A 12,097-nucleotide genomic window follows, 5' to 3' on the forward strand; every position below is an offset into this window, starting at 1 on the left:
CATCTAGTTATTCCTAATATATCATTGATAGGAATCAATCTTAAAATTGGGGGGGGGGGGGGGGAAGTCGAGTAGCGCCTATCAAACTTGGGGAAAATACTTAGAATCATTTAAGAAATAATTTTATTTCTTCCTTTTTCGAGGACATTTAGCTTCACAGAAGTCTATTGGAAATTTAAAATGACGCAAAATAACGCGTTTCAAGTTTAATCTTTATCAAATGAAATTTGCTATACAGTTGCTCACATCAACATGATAAATAATAGTTAAGCTTTAAATTCGCTTCTATTTATAGCGTAATTATGAATTTCAATATAAAAAGCAAAATTACAATCTGAATTAATATGATTCAATCTAATGAAAATAACCAGCTAAACCTGTTTAGAGAACTATAACCATTAACATCAGAATGCGAAACGAACAAAAAATGAGCAAAATAACTGAAATACTGAAAAAACTTCTGATTCACGGAGAAAAAATCGGTGATCACTGATTTTTTGTAGTTTCTTATATTTTTCTTTTTTCTTTGTGACACTTAAAGTATCATTATCCTAAATACACTTAACCGCTAAATTAGCGCACCACTTATATATTTCGATTTATTTTAATTGTCCTTAATATTATCATATATTTTGACAAGCATATTAAGAATAGAACACATGAACACAACACACCTGTCTGGAGAGCCTCAAAACATAAAAGTCATGCTCAAAAAATAAAACCAACTGGGTTAGGTAGCCCATACATCCATGTTTCAAAATATAAAAAAATTGAAATCATCTGCCTACGTCCAAGGAAAAAAAATGACTTTGATTTTTTGTTCCTTGCTTTATTGCCCGGAGAGCCTCAAATCACAAAAGACACACTCAAAAATAAGAAATAAATAATAAAACTGATATTACTATTATTGGTATGCATAGTCTATACATAGAGGCTTTAAAAATAAAAAATTAAGCCATCAGTCAATGTGTAGGAAATCATTGTTACTTTGAACTTGTAAGTCATTTTGGCCTTACTTTTAATGAAAAAGATTACTTTAATCACCACTTTTTCTTTGAATTTGAATCATTTTTAAACTTAAAACACTGTCAAAAAATTAAAAAACTATTAAAAAAGTGTCTATAACTAAACTTTGGCAAAGGCTGTTTCAAGGTTCTAAATATAATAGAACCTTGAAACAGGTTTTATTTATTGTGGGTTTTTTTTACAAATTACAATTACACACAGGTTAAACAAATAAATATTTAAAAAGATTTAATCTCATGAATAAATTTTTGAATCAGTTTAAATAAATCCATAGGTATTTTCTCAGTTGATTTTTTTTGTCACAAACACTTATTCTAAAGTAATAAGGTTTCAATGTTCATTAAAGATGCAACAGACATATTTCACCTAAATGTGCTTGCTATTGTATTCACCCACACATCTTTCAGGCCAATTTCCATATTGTGGATGTAATTTTGAATGTTTTTATCTTTGCCAATGAACAGAAAAATTGTGATAAAGAGTTTCTAAAGATTGTTCACTGAAAGGACCAAGGGATTTTTTCGTAAATCTTCGTAAATACTTCTCATAAAATTCTCTTTAAATCTTTAAAAATCCTTTTTTCATAAAATCCTCTTTTAAATCTCTTTTCTCATAAAATTCTCTTTTAAATCTCTTACTCTTCTTAACTCTTACTTTGCCATTTTAAAACCTCTTCAAAAACTGTTCTTCAAAAACTCTCTTCAAAAACTCTCTTCAAAAACTGTCTTCCCAAAATCTGTCTTCTTTTCTTTTTTTGAGCTTTTTATAGTTTTCGGTTGTTTACCGTTTTGCTACTTATTCATCATTTATTTATATGACAGGTTGAATAAGTTTCCGTGCGTACATCTTTTCTTGGTTGTTGTTACATTTTACTCTTCTTTTCGCTTTATCATCTTATTCATATGACAAATTCAATAAGTCTCCGTGCGTACTTTTTGTTGGTTGACTCACTCTTTCTGTCGAATATTATATGAGTCGGGTAAAACTTAAAGATAATGTTTACAACTTTATCATTTTCCCTCCTCACAATATTCTTAAATACTCCTACTGGGTAATTCCATAACAAAACAACTAGTCGAGATAACCCACCATCTCAGAAATACTTGATTTTTGGCACAAATGCAGTTAATACCGTCGTTAGGGATAATCAAAAATAATTTGGAGCCAATTTCATTATTTTGAGAGTTATGGGTCTTTGAAGTTTGAGATTTTTTACATTTTTTTATTCTCCGCGCTCTTAGCAACGTCTATAGCAACACTTAAATGTTAAAGTATGCACAGTTACATTAACCATACGTTTACAAAATTTAATAGGTATAGAAACTTTTGAAGAAAGAAATCAAAAATCATTACATAAAGTTATTAGATCTTATATTTGAATAAAAACTTTAGGATGAAAACCGGGTTTTTAACAATAATTTTTCAGTAAACATGTCTAGTTTAAGATTAATTGCAGAAAAGGTATAGATCTATTCATTCTAAATCTTTACAATAATAGTTTATATATAAATACCTGTAAGAGGCAAAAATTATTTCACTGTTTTTTAATGCACATATCTATTTTTTTATTGTTTTATTTTTGCAATTTTATTTTTGCATTTTTATTTACCGTTTTGGTTATAACCTCCATATAGAGATTATAACTAAAACAAATTCTCACAAAAAAATTTTAATTTCTCACATAAGTATTATTATATATAATACTCAAATGTTAGAACCATTTGCTCCATTTAAATAATTAAACAAGAAACCAGAAATTCATTTTTATTTTGAAAATAAATAAGTGTAATAGCTATGATTACACTTATTTATTTTAAAATAAAGTTTTGATTATAATACTCATCTTAAAAATTATTATTTATTTAATGTTGGTTTTAGAAAAACATCACAATGCTCCATTGGATTGATTTTAAAATCAAATTGTCACAAGTTAACATTTACAAACCACATTGGAGTAAAATTTTTTAAAGATTTAGCTCCAGATGAGCAAAGTTTAGTTGTGCTGAGGTCTGGTGTTTCTCCTGTTTTGATTATTGACTTATGTTTTCATCATCAAAAGTTCTATCTTGAGAAGTTCCCAGTGTTTCAGAATAAATGCTGTGATCCAATGTTAGTTCACAAAAGACCGTGCAAAGGTTAGTAAAGCTTGTCATAAAGTTATTTATAAGTGTTACTTTGTCATAATTTTAAGGTCTTTATGTTTGTTAATACTAGGCACATTTTATTTTATTAAGTTATATTTTTTAATTTAGCATCTCTCAGAGTAGTCACGTTAAGAACCATAGCTTTAAACAACAGGTTCAATATTGTACCTGGTCAAAAAATTTGTACAAATTGCTTAGTCAAATTAAAAGCTTCCACTGAAATTAATACTGATAACATTGATATTTCTGATGATTATGCAAATGAAAGTGTAAATAAAGAAAATGTATTTAACGTTCAACAAGAAGCTGATATAAATAAAAACAGACAAGAACTTTCGGATTGTCTCAGTATAATTGGCGTGTCACCAGTCAAGCTTCATGGAAAGCCATTTGCGAATCGTATGAGTATTGGGAAAAAAAAAAATTAAAACTATTACAACAGTTTTCAAAGAAAAGTTATCAAGTTCTTCAAAAATTCCATTGACAGAAGTTGAAGTTTTTGATAATGAATATACAGTAGAATCCCATTAACTCGGACTCTGAAGGGGTATATATTTTTTGTCTGACTTAGCGAATGTCCGAATTAACCAAAGCTCTCGTTAAGTCGGACTTTTTGAAAATGTCCGACTTATTGAGATTTCGAGACTTATCGAATGTTCCTCGATATATAAATATTACGTACATATATATTAAACAATATAATCTTATGTGAAATATATATTTTTGTATATATGATTTATACTATAAACGAAAAAAGTCCAAAAAATGATGTTTGTTTCAGTGACTCACACAATTATTTTTCAAATAGCTTTAAAGCATTCAATGTTATTTGAAACGACGCAAAAGAAATTAGTTTTCGAACGTTCTAAGTTTTGAATTTTAATTGATATTTTTAAATTTTTAATGTAATAGTTAATAACAAATAGAATTTAATCGAAGCTTAACTAAATCGAAAGCTCTCCGTGAAAATGTTCAGTTACGTTTAATCATATTTGACGCAAAAGTATTTTATTTTCGAGCATTTAGAGTTTGGAATTCTGATTGAAATATTGGAAGTTTTGTTATTATACGCACAATACAAATTCAAAATAAAAGTCCTAGTTAAGCGAAGTTTTTTGCCGAAGGGACCCCAAAAAACAGTACTAGTTAGCGTATGGTCCGACTTAACCAGGGTATGACTTAAGTGGATGATTTTACAGTAAGTTGATAGAGAATGTTCAAGGGGAATTGAAATTCCGTCCGACTTAATAAAAGTCCGACTTATCCCACGGTCGTTCTAACTCTGTTAATAAGCGACAGGTTATTGTGCGCAAGCGCATTTGGATTATGAAAGTTTTAGAACTTTCAAAATGGCTACGGACCTTCGTTACAGAATGAATTTTTACTTAGCGACCAATTTTTCATTACTTATCACGTTTTTTAAAATCGTCTACGTTGATAACCAGCTTTTAGACTGTTAGTAATGTCTCGGTAACTTAATTTTATTAAGAAGTAAGTAAAATGAAAGGGAAATATTATTTTATGATTGAAGAGAATCTACCTAAAAAAATTTTTTCTTTGATTTGTTAACAAATTTGGAAGTCTTTTTATATTTTTTTTGAGGGGTAAAACTTAAAAGTTTTTCTACTTTTACTTATATGAATCTTTTAACTTTTTATTACTTATAAAAAATCTTAGCACTCAGTTTTTTTTCTTGTTCAAAATTTACATCTAACCATTGTCCTAAATTGATAACATTTTATTTATATCGTTTGTGAAATAAAAATTGTCCTTATGTAAAAAAATTTGGGCGCTACTCGACTTTCTCCCCCCCCCCCCTAATTTTATGATTGATTCTGATAGAGAATTTTATGCTGATTCATAAAAATATAAAAACATAGACCTGAAAATCAACGGAAAGTGCTCTAATTCGAAGTCAAAGTTGTAAAAAATCCCATTAAAAACCCTAATATTCGCCATTTTGAAAATAATAACTTAATGAACTTTTAGCTGACAAAAGCAATACATTAATAGCATGGTTTTTACGTTAAAAAAGTCGTTAAAGTATGTTTATCTTGCGCAATTTTTTGTGGCAATGAAAATAGCCGTTTTTTAATTATTAGAGAATAAACTATTTTGCAAGTAATGTACTTTTGTAATAAATTTTAAAAAAGAATTCAACAGTTTTTTTGCCTAAAAGAAGAACTTTTGAAACTCAGTTCATAGTTGTTCTATCACATGTAAAATTTAGAAAATGTAACCTTCAAACCGTTTTTTTTAATTAAAAAAACCAGCGTACGATACAATAATAATTATTCATCAATTTTTCTACATTCTCAAATTCTACGTTCAAACTTTATTTGAAATCTTCTATTAATTTCATTTCCTTATAACACTTTCGTTACCATACTTTAAAATAATAATGCGAAGGCTTATGGAAATTTATTTTTGTTGAAAATGAAAGCGTTTTGAAAAAAAATGGCGAATATTAGGGTTTTTAATGGGATTTTTTACAACTTTTACTTCGAATTAGAGCACTTTCCGTTGATTTTCAGGTCTATGTTTTTATATTTTTATGAATCAGCATAAAATTCTGAATCAGAATCAATCATAAAATCAGAATCAATCATAAAATTAGGGGGGGGAGAAAGTCGAGTAGCGCCAAAAATTTGACTAAATGTTTCTAATAATTTTAAATAAAATCTTTTACTTTATATGAAGTTTTTTATTGATTTATTAGATTTATTTACTTCATGAATATAAACACTACATAATTCATGTGGTTAAGTTTGAAGGTTATTCACAAGAACTATCCAGAAAGTTTTATTATTTTTAGATGAAAATCCATTACAAAAATTTGTATCTTATTTAAAGGGTCTGTGGATATTTGGTTGGGAAAAAAAAAGTATCATATTGGAATAAACCAAAAAAGTAACATTGAAATATGTATTCCATGTCATGTTGTCAGATTTAGAGAATGTACACTCATCTAAAAATTTTCAAAACGTTATGATACCATAAATAATATGATCAAAAGAATGAAATCAACAACACTTCTTTTAAATATCAACTGGAGAACTCATTGTGATGAATGCTATTGTTGTAAGCAGTTAGAAAAATTCAGTAAAAGTTTAAATGTTTTAAATAAAAAGGTTATTGGTTGCCCTGGTATTGGTAAAAAAGTGTGGTCATCTTCCATGATTGCTACCATTAAAAAAAGCATTGTGACAGCACATGACTTGGAAATAGATATCGAAGAACTAGAAAAAGAAATCAACCCTCATTTACAGCTTTACCAGTGTAATTTTTATGGTAAAATACCAAAACAACCAGCAACTCTAAAAAAATGTGAACACTTATTTTGTTTTTTCTGTCTTGTGGAAAATATAAAGGTTAACCAACTCAATGGAACATTATGTCCAAAATATAAACAGCTTATTTTACCTGAAGATTTGATTTTCAGTATTAAAACAAATTCTCTTTTAATTATGTTGACTGTTGCATGTATATGTAAAAAAAAGCTTAATTCAATCAAAGAATATGATTTAGATATTAATCATAAGTGCATCTGCCTTGATAAATCATTAATATTACCACAATCAGCCCCATCATTATCATCATCAATATTCTCATTTGCATCTAATTTGGTTTCATCATCATCATCATCATCATCATCATCATCATCATCATCATCATCATCATCATCATCATCATCATCATCATCATCATCATCATCATCATCATCATCATCATCATCATCATCATCATCATCATCATCATCATCATCATCATCATCATCATCATCATCATCATCATCATCATCATCATCATCATCATCATCATCATCATCATCATCATCATCATCATCATCATCATCATCATCATCATCATCATCATCTTCATCATTTATTCAACAACAACATTTCTAATTTTAACTAAGGCTTTTAATAAGCATTTTTTTATCAATAAAACAGCTGTATTATCTAATTAGATGTAGTCATATTCTCAATAACTGTCTCTAAATTACCAAACTAGAAACCAAGATTGCTGTGGCAAAGGCATAACTGACGAGGGAAACACACCCACATAGCCTTGTCAAAATCAATTCATGAAAAAAAAAGTTTTTTGTTGCAGTTTGATATTGTTTATCTTCTCATTGCCATTAATGTTAGTATATATTTTGATGAATTGGTAATTTGTTTGCTTAAGCAGAGGCTTAAACAAACCAATAGCAGGAAACTCCTTACTCTTCCAGGTTTTTTTGCAATCTGCCCTTCCTTTTGCTTCATATTCATGAACAACTTCTATGTAATGATGCAATGTTTCATCAGCTGTTTGGCAACTTTTCACCGGTCCACTCATATATATATATATATATATATATATATATATATATATATATATATATATATATATATATATATATATATATATATATATATATAAAAATGGGTAATAGATAAAATTTTGGCTTATATTTCTTGAGTTAAAAGATAAACTTGATTTATCATGTTTATATATACAAATATATTTTGGAAATGTTTGAAAAATATTTTTGTATTTTAAAAGTATAATGAAAGTTCTTGTATCATGTCAAACATTTAAAAAAAAAAAAAAAAAAAAGGCTAATCACATAATTCAGTGAAAAATGTTGAAAGTGTTAAAGAAAAAATTAACCACTCTGTTTAGAGCACATTTTTAATCTAATTTGACCAAAATTGTAACTCAAGGAAACTTCAAGCTAATTTTAAAAAAATTTAATCTTTAAAGTTGATGAGTAAAAAGTTGTGTATGTTTATTTACAAGAAAAAAAAATTGAGTGCTAAGATCTGATAAAAGTGTTAAATACTATAAAAACTCATCTGAATTAAAAAAAAAAAATTATTTAATTTCTACGCTCAGAAAATTAGATAATATGTTTTTAAAAGTGTAAACAAATCAGCATATTCAAGAATGTTAATTTACTTAGAAAAGCGCAACTTTAAACTTTTTGATATAATATTTATCTTATTGAATCATTTTCTTATGCAACTGAGATATGCTTATTATGATATTAGTTTTATAAAGAGTTTAAAATGTTGATTTATATGGAAAAATTTATAAATAATCAGTCAACTAAATAAAAAAATTCGTTGCTACGGACCGTAGCCATTATTAAAATTTGACTTTTTTAAAATTACTATTGCGCTTGCGTATAATAACTTGTAGGTACGTGCGTATCTGCGATTGACGGCACCGATTTTAAAGATAAAATCTGTGACCATTTTTTCACCGCGTGCTCGAGGTAGGTGTCGTATGGATGGATTTTTCTCGTCTTTTTTTTGGAATTTTATATTGACTTAGATAATATTTTAAAAGTAGAGTGTTGTAAGTTTACTGTAATTTGCTTTTTTTTTGCACTTACTAACTTTTTTAGTGATTTCATTGCTATTGAAAACTTCATTCCTGTTCTGGAAGTGAATTGACATTGAAGGAGTGATGGGTTTTTTTTCTAACTTTTGGATCAATTTTATATATCTATTTTCTATGTACCTGCCAAATTTCATTAAAAAATAATGACACGCTCATATTCTATTTTTCCACGCAGTAAAGGTACCAAATATTCTTCTGTTGTAGAGGTTGGGGGGGGGGGGATTCACAATTATGAGCATTTTGTGTATTTGACTTTTTTATTCATTAAAAAATTGTTTTTTTAGAAAAATGAAACTTTATTTAAAATAATGGTGATTTTTTAAAGTATTCAAAACGTGATTTACACACAAACACACACAAAAAAAACCATATTCTGTTATTAGTTGAATAAAAATATAACCGAGGCAAAGTAATGCGCTATAAACTAAACAATGAAGTTCAATTATAAAACCACCGTAAGCCGAACGCTAATTTTTTAGGTTGGTTGCAGTTTTCTAAAGCATTCCTTATAATGAATTTTTGTCACTCAAATGGGCATAACTTTTAGTGGAATCATTAGTTTGTTATGAAATTTTCACCATCGTAATACTGATTTAAAGCTCTTTACAAAGATGTATAATAATTAAATATTTGAATAGTTTAAAAATTTTGCACACATACCTATAACTTGTCACCTCTGAACGACCGTGATCCAGGGTCCGAGTTAACGGGATTCAACAGTATTCTTGATTTAAAAAAAAAAGTTGTTCAGTTCGAAAAAATGTTAGTTTTGATAAAAGATAAACTTGAAAAATGCTGTTCATTTAGGGACAAAATTCAAATAATGACTTTGTGCCCACAAGAATGGTCAATTGAAGCAGCTAGTGATTATTTTGGTGTTTCAAAATATCTAATTATAAAATCTAGATCTTTAGCAAAGAAGGAAGGAGTTCTTACAGTTCCACAATCTAAGCGTGCACACTTCATCCAGTAGTTGTGTACTATAAAGAAAATCAAGTGTTGCATTCCACTTCATATTGCATTATATCAGATGATAACAATCATGTTATCATCTGATATAATGCAATATCATGTACCAATGGTTTACGAGGTACAAAAATCAATTATCAATAATGTAAAGCAAAAGATACCCTGCATTGTAAATGTGATCTACTTTTCTGATGGCTGTTCATCTCAATATAAAAACTGCAAAAATATTTTTAATCTATGTCAGCATAAATCAGACTTTGGAATAGATGCAAAATGGGTTTTCTTTGCAACCAGCCATGGAAAGCAACCTTGTGATGGTATAGGAGGAACAGTTAAATGGCTTGTAGTTAATGCTAGTTTTCAGAGAGTTTCTACAAATCAAATATTAAACTCACGTGATATGTTTACATATTGCACTAACAACATCAAAGGTATAAACTTTATTTATATTTCAAGTGAAAGTTTGATAGAAACTAGATTATTACAATCTCAAGGATTTAAAAATGTAAAAACAATACCAGGAACAAGAGACTTTCATGAATTTATTCCTGTATGTCAAAATGAAGTTAGGATGAAATACTGCAGTGATGACACTATCCCTACCTTGACTTACAAGTTTAAAAATTGTGAGATGCAAAGTGATGTGCAAAGTTGATGTGGGATTTAAATTTATGCACCAACATGGCCCTTGAATCTTAAAAAACATTTGCTTGCTTCCTTTTATAAATTATTTCTTAAAATTGACAGTTTGTGTATGTCTATGGTATGTATATGACAATATTTTTGCATTTGTTAAAAAATATCTCCTAATTTTGTTTTGTTTTACAGTCCAAAGAAAAACAAAGGAATATGTGAAGAAGTTCACTAATTTGTATATAAATTTGTCAATTCATAAAAACATGGAATTCAAAGAATTAATGTGTTTTGATATTTAAAATTGAGTTTATTTATGGACATGGATACTATTTATGGACATGGATAGGTCATGAATATTGCATTTTTATACCTAAGTGAAAATACCTCTTATTTTTGACTAGCTCTGAGTAAAAATACCTGTTTTTAATATTTAAATATTTTTAATTGAGTTTATTAAATATGGATATTGTAGTTTTACACATAAATAAGAACTCTTACTTTCTGGTTGTGCTTAAGCATAAATACCTATCAATTTTCTGTCTCAATCTCAATATTCTTTCAATCAAAAATAAAAATTAAATTTTTTAGATTTGTAAGTCAAAAAACAACTCAGTTTTTTTTTTTTTTAGGTATTTATATATACTTTAAGAATATGAAGTTTGGAAATATATAGATCATAACCTTTTCTGTAATTTCTCTTATAGTAAGACTGTTTACTTTTAAATTTTATTAAAAACGCCAATTTTCTCTTTTTGATTTATTAATAAATATAAAAAATTATTATTTCTTAGTATAATTTTATGGTTTAGCATCTAATAATATGTGGAAAATTTCAAATTATGAAATAATATAGTTAAGGTAACAACGTATGTATTGACATTTACTTGTTACTAAGGACGTTGCTAGGGGAGCATGATAAGTAAAAATGTTACAAAGTTTTGAATTTTAAACGAGTATAACTTCTAAAATATTCTGATTTGTTTAAAACAACTTTATGGAATTCTTTTTAGCCTAGTTAATTATCTTTGTTACAAAAATTAAGTCATTTAGAGATAGTGGGTTATTTTTTTGAAATTTTGTTGTTGTTTTGACACGGAATTACCCTACTGCTGTTAAATTTCACGTGAAATTGCTGGAGAAAAAGACATCCCAGGTAAGCGTCTGCATATCGTTATCATTCTGATATGATTCTGAAAAAAAAAAAGTATCATCGGAATGATTACAACAAAATATCGTTAAAAAAATTTAAACCGGTATTGCAGTTAAAGTATCGGTATATACCGGAACTCTATCATTCCGATGACACTTTTTTTCCAATATATCGGAATGATAACGATAAAAAAATGAAGCGATATGCAGATGCTTAATCCCAGGCAATAGTCTCAAGGACACTAATAGGAAAGGGATTTTTAACAGCTGTAAGAGTATTTAAGAATATACTTCGGAATGTTATTTTAGTGTCACAAAGAAAAAAGAAATATATAAGAAACTTCAAGAATTTCAAAGTAAAGAGATGTAGGTACTTTCAAAGTAAAGAGATATAGGTACTTTATGTACCACCATTTCTTGCGAAAGGTATACACCATCATCTCTTGCGAAAGGTGTTTACTTAGGTCTAATGAGCGATTTTATGGATTATTTTCTACAAAAGAAGTTCTTTATTGTTTTTGGATTTGAAGATCAAAATATTATTGATTTTCATTTAGTTTACGTTTTCCTTACTTTAACAACAAAAGTATCAATTTCGAGTTAAGAAAATCTATTTATATTATTTCCATAAATAGGTTTGGGATCAATTTGAAGAAATAGAAGTAAATATATGCTGAATTGAACTTCAAACTGAAGAACATCCGGGCTGTCGTACTAAAGTTTCACTACCACATAGTAACCCACGAAAAACTAACACAATAAAACAAGAAAAGCAATATTCG

The 12,097-nt window shown here is 27.8% G+C and overlaps 1 pseudogene across 1 annotated transcript; it reads left to right on the plus strand.

Annotated features, from left to right (window-relative positions):
• The first annotated feature begins 2,021 nt into the window (after positions 1-2,021).
• LOC149893036 (ARL14 effector protein-like) lies at positions 2,022-4,151 on the plus strand (annotated as a pseudogene). The gene is made up of 3 exons (XR_016449403.1): positions 2,022-2,340; positions 2,905-3,161; positions 3,279-4,151. The product of XR_016449403.1 is annotated as an ARL14 effector protein-like (transcript).
• Positions 4,152-12,097: the final 7,946 nt, after the last annotated feature.

Source organism: Hydra viridissima, unplaced genomic scaffold (genome assembly GCF_058129835.1).
Source record: "Hydra viridissima isolate aposymbiotic clone 2 unplaced genomic scaffold, HvirCarnegie_v1 scaffold_1, whole genome shotgun sequence".
NCBI classification, from domain to species: Eukaryota; Metazoa; Cnidaria; class Hydrozoa; order Anthoathecata; family Hydridae; genus Hydra; species Hydra viridissima.